We start from the raw sequence: 6,000 nt of genomic DNA, 5'->3' as shown, positions 1-6,000 counted from the left end.
GTTTACTAAATGTCCCCTTTTATATACCTGTATAGTGAAACACAGCAGATTTACTGCATTTTGTGAAATTAAGAACTTGAAAACACCAATTAATATACAAGGTTTGTAATAAGATCTCTTTTACGTCTTTGGGTTTGTCTTTGGGTGTGTTTGAATTATTGTACCTATGCATGTTTGATAGCATTTTATTTTCTGGTCAAGCCAGTTCATTATAAAAGTGAAACTATTTCAGCAGTATAGAAGATGAACAGATCAGATTGCTATTGTGTCTCATTAGTGTAACAGAATAAGTCATAAAACATTTAAAAATGCACATCTGAGAATGTAATTGTTTAATGTTTCCTCTTTCATTATTCATTCTGATTGTCTAAAGAAGTTAGTTCAGTGGCATGTTTTGTATTGTCTATTTGTAGAGCATTGCCTGTAAAATGAGTCTCTGTGAGAAGAAAGAGGAGAAGGAGGATGTTCACACACATAAAGCAGCATCTCCAGAACCCAGCTGTGTGTCTATGAAGAGTGACACATCCATGGACATTCCCCTTCAGTTAAATAATGGAACAGTGACCTCTGAGCCTGAGTGAGTTATGCAGATAAAGAAACAAACAAGGCTTAATGCATTTTTTTTTCTCAAATATAATATAAACATGATTTCTAATCTTAATTTGTTTTTTTTTGTCACTGTCAGCAAAAACATAAATTAACATGCACATTTTAGCTATTCTTAGCATGTATGTCATGTATTCATAGCACAAAACATTTCAGACACAAAAACAGAAAACTCTTTGACACCAGATTATTTATAGTGATTTCTGTTTTATAAAATTAGTTAGCAATGATCTTCTTGTTGTTATTTTTTATGTACAGTAAATGCAGAGAAACAAAGCAAGAATTACAACCGCCCATTAATTAAACATATTTAATTTATGTCTTTGACCATCATGACACCAGCAGTGTTTATTAACATGTCAAATGAATCAAAAAGAAAGTCACTGTTTAAAAAAAAAAAGCTAAACTTCAGCTCAGTTCAAAGCTGAACTTCAGTTCAAATAAAACTGTAACAGTTTATAGTTAATATTTTGTATAACTGTAAAACTTCTTAATTATGCTGACTAAAGATTTATACTTGATTTTAATAAATTTAAAATGTAATACCCGGTTAATGTAGACAAATAAAATATTGGTTGTTTTAATAGCATAGGTTTTTATTTATTATTTATTTTGAAATGTTAAGTTAAATTAGAACATTCACATTGGGTATAAAAAAAAAACACATTCAGCCTCCTCTAAGAACACACTTTACACCATTATAATCATCTGTGATGATGAACACAGCTATGTCTTATAGTCTGCTGCTAATTTTCAGTTCTAAATTTCTTGGTTTGGGAATTGGAGGGGACTATCCATGGCAACAAAAACTTATGCTTGACATCTTCTATTAAAATGTGTTCTCTTTCAAACAATCGCTCGGTATCTCACTATGGGAAACGCCCCCAGGCGTGATAGACTATGGAAGCACCAATTACACCACGTCTGTCCGGAGGATAGACCAATCACAGCTCATACAAGGAGCCCACCCCTCTCCCTATATATACAGCTGTGATCCCCAAAAACGGCATTCTTGTTCTCTTCCCCGTGAGGACTTTCCATCAGCACCTAGGCTGCGCTGCTTCAGTTCCTAAACGTGCCGTCAAGGTCGACGTTGCCGAACGCAGTGTAGTCAAATAAATCTGTTACGGATTCTCTGCTCGTTACTGAGTTTTTATTTGCCTGGTTAGAAAATCTGTTGCGGATTTTCGGCTCGTCACTGAGCTCTTTGCATTACTGTTATTAGTGGTGTTTCCTACCCTAGCTAACGCGTTAAGGCGAGCTGAGTTTAGGAGATTTTGACTCACCATGTCGGTGTCCAAAGTCACTGCGGAGAAGGGAAAGGAGGCCCCTTCGCGCTCATGTCCGGCAGCATGTGGATTTATGATCTCGGGCAGGGATCCGCATCCGATGTGTATCGCATGCATGGGCGTAAAGCATGCTCAGGCTGCGCTGGCGGATGCGGAAAGTTGCCCGCACTGTCGGGTAATGCCGGCCAGGATTCTAGAGAGAAGGCTTCGAGTGGCGGCATCTTCCAAAGACGATCCGGTTCTCTCCGCTGTCCCTCATTCCGTTAAGGGGACCCAACCTTCTCCCCCGCGTGATCTTTCTTCGTGGGGAGATATAATGGATTCGGAGTCTCCGGAGTTTGCACCGCTTTTCGACCAGCAGCTGCTGGCGGGCGGCGATGAGGTTGAGGGAGATGAAGAGGAGGATGAGGAGATGCTAGCTCGCCTCCTCCGAGACGAGCCGGATGATGAGGAAGATGATGCTATCCTGTCGGCAGCCCAAACATCCAGGCCAGTGAGTGTGCAAAGTGGCGATATGGCATCGACGGTGGGGGATTGCGACTTAGTTGAGGTCTGTAAGCGTGCAGCAGCTAAGCTTGACATCCCTTGGCCCGTAACTCCTGGGGATCCGGGAGTTAAACGTGATATCTATGACGGGAAAAGGCTCCCGTCCCGCCTTCCCACGGCAAAACAACTGCTCCCCGCTTTGCCGGCGTGCATAGCAGAGATGAAGCGCTCATGGGATAAACCTTTTTCTCATCGCGTGCCCGTCAAGGGCTATTCGTCTCTTGATGTGAGTGAAATGGAGGGGCTTGGGCTCTCTAACCCTCCCACGGTCGAGCAGTCAGTGGCCCACCACCTGCATCCGAACAGGCGGACCACTCTCTCATCGGCCAGCCCCTCCCTCCCTGGGAAAATGGAACGCTTTACCGCTTCCATGTACCAGAAGATTTATAAGTCATCTGCGTTAGCGGTGAGGGCATTGAATGTCACGTCCTTGTTGATGGCTTACCAAGCTGAATTATTGGAGGAGCTGGGCACGCAGCTCGATGCCGGCAATCCAAACCCGGCGGTCTGGGAGGAGATCTGCAACATTACAGATCTCAATCTGCGCACCTCACGTGGTGCGGTGCAAAGCAGCGGCCGTTCCATGGCTCTCGCTGTCGCGGGCGAGAGGTCGCTGTGGTTAAATCTGTCGAGTATTGGTGACAGGGAGAAACTGGATTTTCTTGACGCTCCTGTAGACTCGACTGGGCTGTTCGGCCCGGCCGTCGCGGCGATGAGACAGAGGTGCGACCTCCAGAAGAAGGAGGGTGAGGCGTTCGACATCTGTCTGCCTCGTAAAAGAGCTTCCCGTCCTCCTGTTCCCCCTCGGCCTGTTCCTCCGACACAGAACAGGAGGTTTTTGAATGCGTCCAGAACTGCAAAACCCCAGAGCACAGAGCAGCCAGCCCGCCCCCTGCTGTTCCGAATGCTAAACCGTGGGGAAAGCAGTCATTCGCGGCAGCGGCCGCAAAGTCCAGGTCCGTTAACCCTTCCAGCAAAAAGAAGAGGGACACCTAGGACACAGGCTCCGCAGGGGAGGGACGGGCAGCACCTAGGGTTTTCTGCGATGTCCTCTCCCGAGTCCACCACGTCTGTTCTCCCACCCGCGAAGAAGCGGAGGATGTGGATTTTGGACGGAGAAACGGTTCTAAGTTGTGTTCAGGCCAGTTCAGTTTCCCCTCAACACACAAAGTTCCGTGGATTGCTGACAGCAATTCCACATGTTCAAGGGCTGAGAACGCAACCATCAAACAAATGTGGTGTGCGGAGTTCAAGCACAAGTTCACAAGTGTATTGTCACAAAGCACTTCAGCCCCTGGGTTCACAGTCAATAAAAACACCCCTGTCGCATCCAGGCTCAATGCCGAGGGCGCAGGGAGACAAAAACATGATAATATCAAAGAACCAAGAGATAATTCGGTCTCTGAGCCACACAGATCCTGGCCGTTTTTCTCTCTGTCCACTAGATGGCGCCAGCGCTCCATCTATGGAATCGGTTCATCCGAACCCTCTGGCTCTTCATCAGGAGGCATGGAGAGAGTGTTCTCCGCACCCGTGGGTCCTTACGACTGTAACCAGGGGTTACAGGCTTCAGTTCGCTGTAAAACCCCCTCCTTTCAACGGGGTTATAGCGTCTGCAGCAAACGGGGATTCAGCTCGGGTGTTAGAAGCGGAAATATCCTCCCTTCTAGAGAAAAGAGCTATAAGACGAGTTCCAGTGGGGGAAACTCAGAGGGGTTATTACTCCCGTTATTTTCTAATTCCAAAGAAAGACGGGGGACTGCGCCCGATACTGGATCTACGTGCTCTAAACAAGCACTTAAGGGAGTACAAATTCAGGATGCTCACAGTCGTGGCTCTCACTCGTTCAATCCGCCGGGGAGATTGGTTTGCCACGGTCGATCTCAAGGATGCGTACTTTCATATAAGCATCTATCCGGCGCACAGGAAATATCTCAGGTTTTCCTTTCAGAACGAAGTGTACGAATTTGTTACTCTCCCGTTCGGGCTCAGCCTCGCTCCACGGGTGTTCAGCAGATGCATAGAAGCAGCATTATCTCCTCTGAGACACAGGGGTCTCAGAATATCTGCTTATTTGGACGATTATCTGATCTGCGCTCATTCGAGGGAGCGCGCGGAGCGAGACATAGAGATGCTCACGTCTCATCTCACGAATCTGGGGTTCAGGATCAACTTTGCCAAAAGCCAGCTGATCCCGTCCCAGGAGATAGAGTATCTAGGCTTGCGAATAGACTCGGTGGAATATCGCGCTATGCTCTCGAAAAGGAGGATAATGGCGTTTTATCAGTGCCTAGCCCAGTTTCGCATGGGAAACCTGGTCTCGTACAGGACCTGTCTCCGCCTTATGGGCATGATGGCTTCGTCTCTGTCTGTGGTCCCGCTGGGCTTGCTGAAAATGAGGAGCTTCCAGCATTGGGTTGCAGCGAAGCGTCTGTGCCCACGCCGGCACCTCGCACGCAGAGTGAAAATTACCACGGAGTGCGTGATGGCACTTCATCAGTGGAGAAACCCCTGTGTATTCCGGACAGGAATCTTGATGGGGAGCGTGTCTCTGAGAAAAGTAGTGACTACGGACGCATCCCTAATGGGATGGGGAGCTGTTTTTCAGGGCAGATCGGTAAACGGTCGTTGGACGCCTCAATTTCGCAGACTTCACATAAACATGCTGGAGTTAATGGCAGTCTTTCTAGCACTGAAACATTTTCGTCCATTCTTGGAGGGTTTTCATGTTCTAGTCAGGACAGACAACACAACAGTGGTGGCATATATCAATCGCCAAGGGGGAACGCGTTCGTTGCAACTGCACAATCTAGCGCGCAAGCTGATTGTCTGGAGCGCAGCGCATTTCAGTTCGCTGCGCGCAACGCACGTCCCGGGAGTCCTGAATGTGGGAGCGGACCTCCTGTCGAGGGGCAACCTGTTATATGGAGAATGGGTACTCCACTCGCAGGTGGTGAATCAGATCTGGGAAATATATGGCAGGGCTGCCGTAGATCTATTCGCCTCGCGAGCAAACGCAAAATGTCCGCTGTATTTCTCTCTCAGAGACGAAAGTGCACCCTTGGGTGTGGATGCGCTGGCACACCCGTGGCCGAACGTGTTGCTATACGCGTTCCCACCACTGAGTCTAATTTCTCCCACCCTAGACAGAATAAGAGAAAACGGATTATCTCTCCTTCTGATAGCCCCTCATTGGCCAGGGAGGCTGTGGCTGGCAGAGATTGTCCAACTCCTTTGGGGAGAGCCCTGGCAACTTCCGTTGCGTCGGGACCTGCTGTCCCAAGCGGAGGGGCAAATTTTTCACCCCCATCCGGAACGGATGAATCTTTGGGTCTGGCCCGTGAAGGGTTGAATCTAAACGCACTCGGACTTCCCCAGGAGGTCATAAATACTATACAGAGTGCTAGAGCTCCATCAACGCGCTCGCTGTATGATTTGAAATGGCGGGTCTTTGATGACTGGTGCACTCGTAAAGGAGTTATTCCTTTTCAGTGTGCGGTGAGTGAGGTTCTCTGTTTCTTGCAAAGCTTACTGAACAATGGGAGAGCGTTCTCTACCA

Source organism: Garra rufa, chromosome 21 (genome assembly GCF_049309525.1).
Source record: "Garra rufa chromosome 21, GarRuf1.0, whole genome shotgun sequence".
Classification (NCBI taxonomy): Eukaryota; Metazoa; Chordata; class Actinopteri; order Cypriniformes; family Cyprinidae; genus Garra; species Garra rufa.
This window is presented reverse-complemented; position numbering follows the sequence as displayed.